The sequence below is a fragment of the Lissotriton vulgaris genome, chromosome 7 (assembly GCF_964263255.1).
Source record: "Lissotriton vulgaris chromosome 7, aLisVul1.2, whole genome shotgun sequence".
NCBI lineage: Eukaryota > Metazoa > Chordata > Amphibia > Caudata > Salamandridae > Lissotriton > Lissotriton vulgaris.
The window spans coordinates 1,427,619,773-1,427,634,171 of NC_141695.1; the positions used below are offsets into that span (position 1 = coordinate 1,427,619,773).

Genomic DNA, 14,399 nt, shown 5'->3' on the forward strand with positions numbered 1-14,399 from the left:
CCAGCATGGTCGTTTTGAGGTTGTATATGCACATGGTGGTGTAGGTACACCTTTGTACGAACATGTAGTCCTTCTGTGAAAACTAACAATTGGCGATGATTTTTCACACGTACATGCCAAGAAATAATGTGGGCTGAACTAAATCGGATTTATTATAGGGAAACAGCGCAGACACTGGTCACCTTTATTAAGTATAGTGGTGCTACTTTGAGCAGCTCTAGTTTATCTACGTCAAGAAAATAAAGGGGTATTTGTGAACGGCGAATTTATTGGTGTACTCTAACAGAACTTGGCGTGGGTTACCTACCAGCCTCTTAGAACATTTGCATTACTTTTGCATTCCACAAAGCCGTCACTTAACTTCGTTTACTACCCCATGTTTGCAAAGGGTGGGCCTGGAATGTTCACCAAGCCCTCTTCAGTTTCTCATACATGTATTTATGGACATCGGCGTCCATTTGAATACTTTTTTCTTCCTGCTTTGCCTTCATGCTTGTTCAAAAGTGTGTTTTAGTAATGAGCGCTATAATTTTTTCTGGGTGATGAGTGGCATTTTATGCATAGATTTGTGACTTTAGTGTGCTTGTTTCCTCCTGTTTGGTCGCTTGTTACAGTGTTATTGGACTTGCAATGTGAACTTTTTACAGCTGTTTTGATGCCTGTACTACGATTACCCTCAACATGTGATGGGCTGGGGCCTGGTGCAGTCCTGCCTATTCATTGTCCTTGCATGGCTTTTTGCACTCGGATTGTTCAAACAGTTGCCCCAGGCTGTTATTTCTGAAATGACTACCACAGACTGGATGCCAACTGCAGTGTACCAACTGCTGAGATTTCACCACAGCCCAAGTGAAGCAATATGAGCACATTTCTTTATTTAGCTCAGTCGGTGTCCTTGTGTGAGGCACAGTTTCATATTCCGGGATTTTTTTTTATTTTTTTTTTTACTGTTTTTATAGCTCTAGTCCAAGCTTCAACGCACAGATGCAGATGGTTCTAAGGCGAAATATATTTTGCCTGCAGGTTAATACGTCTGAAAGGCATGGGGGGGCTTCAGCAAGAGTCTGTTTGCCATGTATCCTCCAGGCCTTGCAAAGGGTGTTGCCTATTGAGAAATATCATCGCTTGTTAGTCTTTTCCTCTCTAAAGGCCTCATGCTGTGGGTTTTCATGTATGTAAATCGTCATAATCTGGTAATTTATGTGCCTAATCTTTTCAAGGCTCTGCTCGTCCACAGGTGGTTAGAGCCTAGTCAGACCCTTGGCTCTGCTCTGCCTGGTACTGTGTTGATTCACCCAGCTCTAGTCGTATTCTAAATCGTGCACCGTTCTAAAGAACACATTAACACGTTAAACAACAACAAAATCTGACAGACCTAGTGGAAAGCCCGTTACCTGTCCTAACTATGTTAATCGTGCCCACCATCTGTTAAGCTACCTCTTAATGCAAAAAAATGTGTGCAAGCCATTTTTAATCAGTAGTGCAACTGTTATAACTCCTGTCTCTTCCATGGATGAATCATGAATTAATTAACATTTGCCTTTAGTTCAATTCCTTTCATCTATTACTTAATACCAGCGTAAAGAGATACTATTTTTAAATATGTTTATGGAGTGCAGAGTATCGTTTGAAGGTTCACTATACCCAGTTTGAACATATGCTTGGCTTCTTGCCCTTATCTGTTTTTTTATTTTATTTTTTATTTTGTCATTTGTGCAATAATCTACCAGGAAATATATAAGAGGGTCTTCGTGCTTCTCTCTGAGACTGTGGCTTGACGAATCGCCCATACCCATGCTTCCTGTCTCTTGGAATCCAAACGAATAAGGGACTGCGGGGGGACACTGGGGGCTCCAGTCCCATTCCATGGATCCAGGAATTGTTGCAGAATTGCTTAATCAATTCACGCTTTGGATCCGGTCATACACACAATACATTTCTTAAACCACCCGTGAAAATTAACTAAACTGGAAGACCAGATACCCTATGTCTCAAAAAACAAGTTTCTTTAACTCCTCCCTGTTCTTATCCAGCTTTCACACCCTACGTATCGAACCCAACCATTCCCTCTTGGACGGGAGGAGTGAAGTTATCCACTTAATGCAGTCATAATGCCTTTATCTGTTTTTTTTATGTTTTGCCTAGCACTGATTGGGCAGTTATTTTTTCAAAAGCAGATATCTCTCACGAACAATATGAAGACTACTTTTCTGAAGTAAATTTTAAGAAGCTAGCCACTTTCCTACTTTAATAGGCAGGTCTAAGCAATGAGTTATGTTTCCTTGATTTTGGGCAAAAAAGGAACATGGCTGGGACTCTAGTCATTACTTGAACGTTATACTGAACACCCCTAGCCCTAACTTCCTGATCATGGAAGCACAAGAAGCCCACAGACACCCAGATTTTCTAAAAGGTCTATTGTGTATAATTCCACATAATCCAGGAATGCAGTCATTAAAGGTATTTTTAAAGCCTGGATATAGCCACTTGGAAAGCAGAGCACTTTACTAGTTTGATGACAAATGCTATGACGATACCATGCAAAGGATGATCATGCCAACAGAAAAGGGCCACAGACAAATAAGTTATAGGGGAAGGACTGTTGAACAAAAGGTCTTTAGATACCAATTTGGAAAGGGCAAAACTAATAATTGTGCCAAATAAAGCTTCCTAGACAAACATTTGGAAGGTGGGGTTTAAGGTTTTTTTTTCTCAATGCTAGCACTTTCCAGTTGAGTCTGGTCCTCGCGATTACTGTTTCTTAGTCTTGGAAGCAAGACATCAGAAGGCTTGATTTTAGTGTTTTGTTTTTTCTTACTTTGGAGTATTTTCGAATATTTGTTGCGATTTGTTTGTACTGTTTCTCTTCACTCTAGTGATTATGAATTATAAGTCCTTCTTTTCTTCATAGCACTTATTGGAAGGTGCGACTAGGATAAATTAGATTCCCTAAACTTCTGTTACAGGACACCTCTGTAAAGCGTGTTTTTTTAATATTTTTTTAATCTTTTTGTTATGCCCATCAGAGACAACCCATCAAGGTGTGCCAAGTGAAATTTTTGTTTTTCTTTCTTGAAGGGTGAATGTTTTACCAGTTGCTCTAGATCGATCTTAAAACATGCGACTATCTTCCCCTCCATCAGAAAGATTGATTTTTTTTGTGTGTGTATGTAATTGCAAGGCAATTGAATTTAATTCTGAAATTGAATCGCCTCCCCGCACTTTTCCATTTCAGCAGATTTACAACAACTCTACTAATCCAAATTGCATTTGTAAGTCTCTGCTGTTTGAGGAGGGCACAGTGTTAATGAAGGACTGTGGAAAACATTGGACTGCATTTTATTGCTTGTGTCCATTAGAACACTCCCTTGCATTTAGCTTAAGATAACTAGATGCATTTCAGACATGAATTCAATGTGGACAAAGTTTCGTTGGCATCCAGTTTTTCCTCTGAGTTGTCAATATGTAATATCCACCCAAAATGGTAGTTTTCAACTCTCGTTCCCCATCCCATGCACGTGCCTAATGGAATCTGGAGGTGCAGCTAGTGTATCTGCTTCTTTTACTCTCTGATGAACAGAATTCAGTGAGACTAGTGCTTAGTTTGTCACCTTATTGGTCATACATAAAACATAACTATTTCAAAGTCCCTTTTAGTCTCCTGTTTAGACCTTTTCAATACTGTCTACGTAGGCCTTCCATCAAATACCGGCGACATGACTGGTCCCAGGTCTCTGAGGGCAAGACCACGTAATTTCTGGGCAGAGTCCCAATTGGTGCCCAGCAACATTAGCTGTATAATTTTCATGACCTGCAAAGCAACGTTCTACTGTTGGATATCAGGTAGCTATAATTTGATACTAGACTCTATATGTGTAGTATGCTTATGAATAACTAGTCACTGATTTCGCAGTGCTTAATAAGACACATTAAATTGGGTGTAACAAAGATTTATCGTTTACATTTCAGTTGGGTGCGGCCTTTCAAGTGTGGAGCCTGGGTTGCCCGTGCTATGATTCACTCCGCATAAGCTCCTTATTGCCGCAAAGCGAAGGCTATGAAATGCAGTAGTTGAATTGCTGCTCTCGTGCTTTCAGTGTTTTATTTTTGGTGCTGCTGTACTTGAAGGAACCTGAATAATGTAACCGCTCTTAACTGGAGGACATGGCAATGTGGCCCTTCCCTCTCTTCGAGCACATCTTTGGATGAACAGTTTGTGCCCGTTTACCGGCTGCAGGAGAGTTTTCCATCACTATAAAGGGAATCTCATGGGAGGCAGTGAAACAATAAACGCTGTTAATAAAAATGTTTTCCCTTCATTTGCATTTTTAAAGAGTCCCGACTGAGTACCAAGCAGACAGTGCAGTCTTTTTGCACATAGATTCAAAGGCAAGCATTTACAATGCAATAGGTCTCGCAGCATTAAAGTTTGAGTTATTGGCATTGTGTATGACAATGCGTTGCATACATTTTTTTTTTTTAGCAAACTTTGAATTGGTGAGCAGTGAGAGTGTGTGCAAGAGTATGCTGTTGCTCACAGCTGTTATTATTCACACAGCTCTGCTGATGCACCTCAGGCACGGGCTCACAGCTTTTATTATTCACACAGCTCTGATGATGCACCTCACACACGGGGCTGACTCAGTTATTATTCACACAGCTCTGATGATGCACCTCCGCCACGGGCTCACCGCTGTTATTATTCACACAGCTCTGATGATGCACCTCACGCACGGGAGCTGACGCAGTTATTATTCACACAGTTCTGATGATGCACCTCAGCCATGGGCTCACAGCTGTTATTATTCACACAGCTCTGATGATGCACCTCAGCATGGGGCTGACACAGTTATTATTCATACAGCTCTGATGATGCACCTCAGCCATGGGCTCACAGCTGTTATTATTCACACAGCTCTGATGATGCACCTCAGCATGGGGCTGACGCAGTTATTATTCATACAGCTCTGATGATGCACCTCAGCACGGGGCTGACGCAGTTATTATTCACACAGCTCTTATGATGCACCTTAGGCACGGGGCTGACAGTTATTATTCACACAGCTCATACGTCCCCGACTTCACCTGCACCACACGGACTCGACGATCAGACGGGACGAAAAGAAAAAAAAGACTGCCTCTTTATCAGCGCTGCGCCCCCTCTGCAGACTCCCCCTGGATTCCACGAGGTGCGGAATCGTCAGTCAACATGCCCAGAAGTATAACTGGAAACGTGCTTTGTGCAACTTTCCAATTGTACTTCTAGAAAGTTAATTGCAGAAAGTAATAAAATTGCATCCACGTGTAGATGTAAATATATGGTGTAGTGCAGATTTCTATATTTTTTGTGAATCAGACCCAAGGTTTTCCACCAGCATTAAGTGGCGACTGTAACACTTACAGCTGTCTCTCACGCACAGAGAAGCCTGTCACTTAATTTGCTTTTGAAAGGAACCTATAGTGCAACATAAAATCCTTACCCTGTACTGAATGATAACCAATAATCTGCGACATGACACTGCATTACTCAGGAGTAATTAAGGCCTTTGAAGAGTGCTATGGTGTCATTGTAAAGCGCTTAAACCAACGTGTTTTACTACCTCTGAGTTTCTTTTATAGGTTAAAAGCATATTACTATATACTCAATTGATACAATGGTTATTTTTATTTACTAAAAAAGTATTTTTTAATATACTGCTTCACTGTAAATCAATGGTCCTATTAATCAACTCAGACTATACATTTTCTATTTATCTCAGAAGGATGAAATACTGAGATTTTCTTGCAGGTTTTAAAACCAGTGTCTAGGAAGTTACACATACATCACTGCAGAGGACACTCTACTCCTATTCATCTACATGCGTCTGAATGCTATGTGAAACAAGGAGAATGATCCATAGAACGTTAGTAATTTAATCTATGTAACATTGTTTTTTGTCTTTTGGTTTAATTTAGGTTTCTTAAAGTGCGACCACTTAAAAACGGGTTTACAGCTGGAAAACAATAAATCAAATCCATAATTACGTGTAGGCTATTGGGGAACGCTCCTATGTTTCTGTTCTTGGGGAAGGTTAAAATGTCCTTGTAGTTGTCAGCGACGAACACCTGAAGAATGTGGCTAACTGGTCAGAGTTGCCGACTTTGGAACAGGAGAACTAGGTTCGAACCTCAGCTCAACATACTGTAATTCTGGGCAAATCACTAAATCTCCCTTTGCCTACCAAATAACGAATGTACCCGTACATAACGTAACTGGTGCTCATGCAAACAGCTCCAATACCTTCGGGTCAATTTCGCGCTATATAAAAACTGCCCAAAAAAATAAAGAGAGATGAGGCAGAGAACTGGGTCCACATGCTCACGTGAAGAATTCAAAGACAAATCCGTCGCTCCCTATTAACACTTGGTGCCAAATCCGCGCTGTCCCTCCTTCCTATTCAAAATAGCAGGCGGCAGTACACTCTTGCCTGTCCAACCATTGACAAAGTCACCGGTTCTGTCCTCGACTAACAGAGCTCCAGCTCTCCAACGTGAGCGAAACCCTTTCATAAATTTAAGCTGGTTGAATAGAACAATGGCACGTGCTGACACTACAGCCTATCAGCTCTCCGGGACTATGATGCGCTAATATTGCCTGAATGTCTCCAACTTTACACATTAGCAGTACCGCCCCCTCCCAGATAATCCTCAGAATGCGTTAAGCGTTGAGATTGGGTGTTCAGCGTCCATGGTTTCATTTTTGGACACGGTCATCCAGAAACTCCTTAAAACAACCACAACGTTCTGTAACTGCTCACAGAAGTTCGCAATTTTCCTTTTCATAGTAATACCAACATTTGTGGTTGCATAACAAACAATATGTATTGCAATAGGGTATCTTCAACAATACGTCCCCGACTTCACCTGCACCACGCAGACTCGACGCTCAAACGGGACGAAAAGAAAATATGCAACAGAGGTTGTAATTTTAGGTGTCTGAAATGAAGGGTACTCACCAGACTCCCCCAGCGATACCAGCAACTATAGCGATAGTCCTCAACGACCTGGAGAAAGATGTGAGCGAAACCGAAACCTTCCGTGGGGCGGGACTTCCGTCTTCGGTAGCCCGCGCACGCGCCCACGGAGTGCCTGAGAGCGGGGCTCCCATGCCCGAGGGAGAGCCCCGCGGAGGCTGCAGAAGTCCAGAATGGCGGTAAGTGGGGCTTAGTTGTAGGGGGGAGGGGGGTGCGCTTGTGTGTTTGTGTGCGGCGGCGGGGGTCTCTGTATGCGTGTGTGCATGCATGTGTGTAGGTGCGCTGGTGTGTGTGCGGCGGCTGAGGGGTCTCTGTATGTGTGTGTGCGTGTATGTGCGCTCGTGTGTGTGTCTGTGTGTGCGCATGCGTGCAGGGGGGAGGTGTGGCTGTGTGTGTGTTGGAGCTTTCCAGGAGATGGCCACAGCGTGCGCATTCGCGGCCCGCTCCAATCGCCGATTTTGGGATGCGCGTGGCCAGCTCCTGTCTCCTGGAAAGCTGTGTGGCTGACAAAAGGTCTCTGGCGAGACCGCGCTTTTGCGCGGTTAACGCCACAAGACCTAAAAAACCTGCCCTTCGTGCATCACCCAAAGGTGTACCTGCAGCCTGCCCTATTGTAATGTAATGAGAAGATATGATGTGAGCTGTGCATAGCACCTGCTTTGGCCATGAAAGTTGTTTAAGCATTTGCGGTGTACGTTTCCGTTTTTTTCTTTTTCCTTTTTAGGTCTTGCGGAGCGAGACTATAGGGCTTTAAACAGACTTTAACTAACTGGCGATTTGATGCTGTGCCCGTGCGCTTTTAGGTCAATGCGCAAGCGCATTGACATAAAATGCGCGTGCACAGCATCAAATCGTCAGCCATCTGTTGCCCAGCTTGGTGCCGCTCCACTCTCTGCGGCATTAAAGGCTTTCACGGCCTGCCGGCCGGCCGTGCTTTCAGTTTCACGGCAACGCCACAGCACCACTCAATGCCACATCACCTCTAAATGCCACTGCAACACTAAATGACACTGCACCACTCAATGCCACTGCATTACTCAATGCCACAGCAACACTCAATAGCACAGCATCACTCAATGCCACAAAAAACAACGCCACACCATCACTCAGCACCACTCAACGCCACAGCAACAGTCAACGCAACAAAACAATTAAATACCATAGCACCACTCAATACCACATCAACACTCGTCACTCAGCGCAACAGCATCACTCAGCGCAACAGCGTCACTCAGCGCCACAGCGTCACTCAGCGCCACAGCATCACTCAGCGCCACAGCATCACTCAGCGCCACAGCATCACTCAGCGCCACAGCATCACTCAGCGCCACAGCATCACTCAGCGCCACAGCATCACTCAGCGCCACAGCATCACTCAGCGCCACAGCATCACTCAGCGCCACAGCATCACTCAGCGCCACAGCATCACTCAGCGCAAAAGCATCAGTCAGCGCAAAAGCATCAGTCAACGTCACTGATTCAATCAACACCCCTCAACGCCAAAACACCACTCAATGCCACAATAACACTCAACGACACAACATCCCTCAATAACATAACATCACTCAACGCCACAGCATCACTCAAAGCCAAATCAACACACAACGCCACTGCACCACTCAAAGCCACAGCACCACTTGGTGCACAGCATCCCTCAACGCCACAGCATAAAACAATGCCACATCATCACTCAACGACACAAAAACAATCAACGCCACATCATCCCTCAACGCAATAGCATTACTCCACAACACAGCATCAATCTATGCCACTGCATCACTCAACGGCACAGCATCACTCGGCAGCATCACATCATCACTACGCACCACCACAGCATCACTCAGCACCACCACAGCATCACTCAGCACCACCACAGCGTCACTCAGCGCCACCACAGCGTCACTCAGCGCCACCACAGCGTCGCTCAGCGCCACCACAGCGTCGCTCAGCGCCACCACAGCGTCGCTCAGCGCCACCACAGCGTCGCTCAGCGCCACCACAGCGTCGCTCAGCGCCACCACAGCGTCACTCATCGCCACCACAGCGTCACTCATCGCAACCACAGCGTCACTCATCGCAACCACAGCGTCACTCATCGCAACCACAGCGTCACTCATCGCAACCACAGCGTCACTCATCGCAACCACAGCGTCACTCATCGCAACCACAGCGTCACTCATCGCAACCACAGCGTCACTCATCGCAACTACAGCGTCACTCATCGCAACTACAGCATCGCAACTACAGCATCGCAACTACAGCATCGCAACTACAGCATCACTCTGCGCTACCACAGCATCACTCTGCTCTACTACAGCATCACTAGTTCAAATATGTTTTCTCAATGTTTCAAAATTTATTCCAAATATCAAACTAAATCTTAAAATTTCACTTCTGTTCTTGGATTTTCGTCACAATAAAATACACAAAACATAATCTTCACTAAATATATTTAATAAAGTTTAAGCTATTGGCAATATAAAATAAAATCCATTTTATTTACGTATTAATTATTTAAAAAAATTAAAAGCCATTGTTTTTTTTTTATATCAATACATATAAGTCACGTAAATACAAAACATGTTGCATTACAAATGCTAGACGTGTCACATTTACAAAAGTTATAACTATTGGCTTTGTAAAGAAGAAAGCTATTAATTTAGCTATTTAAAAAAACAACACATAAATAAAAAATATTTATAACACCAATAGCTCTAACTTTCCTATTGCGAGACCTATTGCATTTCCAATGCTTGGTTTTTTTTGTACTGTCGTTGAATAATTTCCTTGCCAGAAATGTTTGTTAAATATCTTTGCTCAAGCTTCGAAGCCTCGTCAGGGGGTAGTAAGCGCTATATAAATGTAATTAAAATCCATGGTGGTTTATATTCTAACTTGCCCCATTTCCATTTCAAATTACGTTAACGGCTGTTTCAGGTATACTGGCATGTTTGTAAATCGGAAATTGGAATTCCAGTGTGAGTGCTAAATCAGTCAGTCAGGATTTACAAAGTGCAGCAAATCACCCGCGAGGGTCTCAAGGCGCTTAAGTTGCTAGCTGCTTCACGGAGAAAGCAGTAAAAAAACAAGGCAACAACAGAAGAAAATATTCAATAACGGTGTAAAAAGAGAAAGTAGTTAAAAGGTGGCAAAAGCTTTCAGAAAAATGGGGGTAAAGGAGAAAGAAGTTAAAAAAGAGGGAAAACAGGAGAAAGCACTCAAAAAACAGGGAGAAAGAACAGCGGTGCAGCAGCACTGGAGAGCTGGGCCTGGAGCCTGCCAAACACACAATTATTTGTGTGTGTGCTGTAGAAGGAGGCCATCTTCTCTTTAGACTTTAGTTTGTTTGTCGAAAGACCTGTTGTGGACAATACCAATACTTGCATTTTTTGTCTTTGCGTCAAACTATTGCTTATAATTAATTGACTTTCTTGACAGTCTGGTTTTCGTGTTTCTAGATTTGTTAGATTTCTTTTCTCTTTTGGTGGTAGACCATACCTTGATCACAGCTTCTTTAGCATGCTTTTCATTAAATGGCCTATCCTTCCACTACTTGCATTTCAGGGAACTTATATATTTCTTTTTGCGTTTAGCTCTTGCTTCGGCCTCCCTCTTCCCTCACCCCAGTTCGTTTCCCCTACCCCTCACTTTTCCTCTAAACGTTTTAAAGAAAAATATATAATAAATCCCCCCCCCCCCCCCCCCCACACACACACACACACACACACACACATTTATTTCACTCCCACCCAAAGGATGGCAATAATTTGCTTAGAGACAGCAGAATCTTCTGGGTATGATGCACTTATTTTTTTTTGTTCCGTTTCAACTCTCCTTTGGCAACTAACAGGATGAAGAAGAGACTTCTATCATGTTACCTACTTTAATATGTTATGATTTGCTAATAGTAGCTTTATCTTTCCTAATGTTCTCTTAAATATGTTATTGATCACCTTTTAAAAGCAACTTCGTAGAACATGTTAGAAAATGTTAGCTAGGGAGGCTGGCTCTAAAATTGATTGTTTGCAGTTTTCAGAACAGAACCTGCAACAACACCACACCCATGCCACCACACACAAGGGGGTCTGAGCGAATGCACTTGGCTCTTAATAGTGCTTCGAATGCGATAGCTAATGCTTGTGATTTGTTTGTGGCATTACCAGACTTGTTATAGCCATCTGTTTGGATGTAAATGGTGTCATAAAACATTGAAGGTACACTTATAGTACCATGCCCTGCTTCACCTGGACACACATATTGCACCAAACAGAGTATTGTGCCTCACAACTAACATGCCAGCACACCTTCCAACACCTTAACACTCCATAGCATCCAACAAGGCACCAGAATCCTATCTTGCAATACAACATCTCACCATATTTAATTTAACACTCTCCCTGCTTCACATACCTTATCAGTCCACACTCATTTAACAGTACATTTCCAATACCATGTTCCCTATTCAATACAGTAAGCCAAACGCATCGCATTATAAAATCCTATACCCATCTCAACACGCCCCTAACATTATATCACCACATTCTGCTGCAGGCCACCTTTTATACAGCCCAGTACAACTTCAACCCATCCATACGATATGATTTTGGGAATCACAATGAAAACCTAGTGACGGCTGGTAGAATAATGGCCATAAAACATGATGCTGCAGAAAGAGGTCCGTGATCAATTAGATTTAAGAAACTACATTTTTTAGCTTCAGTATGTGTTGTCACCCATACTCGAGTGCTCTTTCATTGCCCAGAGGGTGAACAAAAAAGGAGAGGGAGGACAACCTTTATGCGAGGCCTGCACACACAATACCTAATGCTAGGACATTGGAGTCCTCCTGATACCCGTCCAGAGGAGCATACACATACAGCCATTATAACACCACATAATTAAACAACAGGGGTGGTGATGGACAGAGTTTCTGAATTAAGCAGAATACTCTCACCCAGTCAAGAGATCAGGGCTTAATCCAACACCGTTTTTTAGCTCACTGCACCATCCCAGCTCAGAACCTGGCTATATGCAAATTAGTCTGTCCCTGGCCCAGTGCATCATGGGAACAGGGCAAACCAAACTACCAAGCCAATTCTTTCACTGGGAAGGAAACAAGCTACCGGGGACCGGTTTCTGGCATTTCAGCCGTCTTCGGCCTGGCTTGCTTGAATCCTGATGGTGCAATGAGCAAGGGACTCCCGTCTGAGTATACCCTTCCACGCTTACGGACGGCTGTAATGCCAGAAACCGGTCCCCGGAAGCTGGGCCAGGGACAGACTAATTTGCATATAGCCAGGTTCTGAGCTGGGATGGTGCAGTGAGCTAAAAAACGGTGTTGGATTAAGCCCTGATCTCTTGACTGGGTGAGAGTATTCTGCTTAATTCAGAAACTCTGTCCATCACCACCCCCTGTTGTTTAATTATTTTGTCCACCATAAGCGTGGAAGGGTATACTCAGACGTGAGTCCCTTGCTCATTGCACCATCAGGATTCAAGCAAGCCGGGCCGAAGACGGCTGAAATGCCAGAAACCGGTCCCCGGTAGCTTGTTTCCTTCCCAGTGAAAGAATTGGCTTGGTAGTTTGGTTTGCCCTGTTCCCATGATACACTGGGCCAGGGACAGACTAATTTGCATATAGCCAGGTTCTGAGCTGGGATGGTGCAGTGAGCTAAAAAACGGTGTTGGATTAAGCCCTGATCTCTTGACTGGGTGAGAGTATTCTGCTTAATTCAGAAACTCTGTCCATCACCACCCCCTGTTGTTTAATTATTATAACACCACATGACATCATTGAGTGTGGCATCTAGTAATTTTATCACTGACATGCACACAACATCCAGACAATAAAAGTTGACCTAACTCACACCTGACCTCTTCACAGACTCTCAAGCTTTGGTGGTACATCATGAGACCAGGGGCCTCATTTATGAGGCCTTGCGTCAGTTTTGCGCTTCCGATGCGTCACTTTTTGTGAAGCATAAGCGGCGTAAAACATGGCTCCTGTTGTGCACTATTTACAAAGTGACGCATCTAAGCAGATGCGTCACTTTGTAAACCCCTGCACTACTTTATACCTGCGTCGGGTATAATGTATGCAGGGGGGCATTCCCCCGCAAAAAGCCTTGTAGAAGTGACCGTGAAATCTATGAGATTTCACTGCGTCACTTCTAGGACGCCATTGCTTCAAAATCTTGCGCCTGCCTCACAGCAGGCGTAAGACTGACACAGGCCCTTCAACATGGGGCTTGCCCCATGTGAAAGGACGTATTGCTGGGGTTGCGTCACTTTCGTGACACACTCCAGCAATGCGTCACTTTTGCGCTTACAGATACGTCAGTATTTCTGACGTATCTGTAACCCCTTGCGACATGATGCATCATACATTAAATATGACGCATCAGGTATGTCGCAAGGCGTGCGCACTGAGAAGTGACGCATCGCTGCTTTCACGCAGTGATGCGCCATTTCTCATAAATGAGGCCCCAAGTCCCTCGTTGAGTCTTCCATGGTGATAACCAATAATGAGAATTCAGCAGCCAGTGGGACAGGGGCACATAGAGAATGAGACTACACCACATCTACTGAAACATCAATAGCAGGTCAAAACAATTCAAGTGAATAATAAAGATCTATGCTCTCAGAACAAGACTGCAAAACTTAGAGGTATGGTTTTGGTTGGACGACTTAAATATTATGTCCTCGTTATAGGTTAACTTATTAATATGCTCATTAGATCTATACAGCACTACAGTGCTGCTGTAAATGGTGGACTTGCTCTGTATAAAACTCCGTAACATAATGCTTAGAAACAGCAGAGTTCAGTTGGGTGTTGTAGAAAACCCTGTTTTATTTACATGTATTTTATGTATACAGATAACTCTTTGTGTGGTCAAATATAGGGCTGATCATTCAGGAGCAGGGAACACCATACTTGCTGAGAAGCGGGACTGTCTTTGCAGTGGAAAACATATGAGGGTGCAAAATCAGTGTTTATGGCCTCTGTTTATGTATGTTGTAGTATTATTATTATTATTATTATTATTATTATTATTATTATTTTCATTATCTGCTTTTGATTTTTGCTCTAGTCTGTTTTGCCCGGTCTCAGTGTCGTCTCCGGATGCCCAGCTATTTTTCTGTGCATTTGTCAGTTTGTGTTTACAGCTGAATGTGCTTTCAGTCCCCAGTGACTCTTTAATTGATCACTTGGTCACCCAGTGCCCTGGGAACTGCAGTTTCATAGATTCGATTAATTTTACAATCTCCTACTGCAGAGTAACACTTGTTATCGTAGAAGTTATTTATATTAGTTTTTCAGTCTAGCATGGAGTGCCCGTCGATCTTTGGACCCTGTTCGCTGTTAATAGCATTTTCCAATTCTTT

General features: G+C 43.5%; 1 protein-coding gene across 5 annotated transcripts in view; it reads left to right on the top strand.

The window, feature by feature from the left end:
• Nucleotides 1–14,399, top strand: part of DLGAP4 (DLG associated protein 4) — a 554,791-nt gene that overhangs the window by 358,501 nt on the left and 181,891 nt on the right. The gene's annotated exons all lie outside the window — the stretch shown is intronic.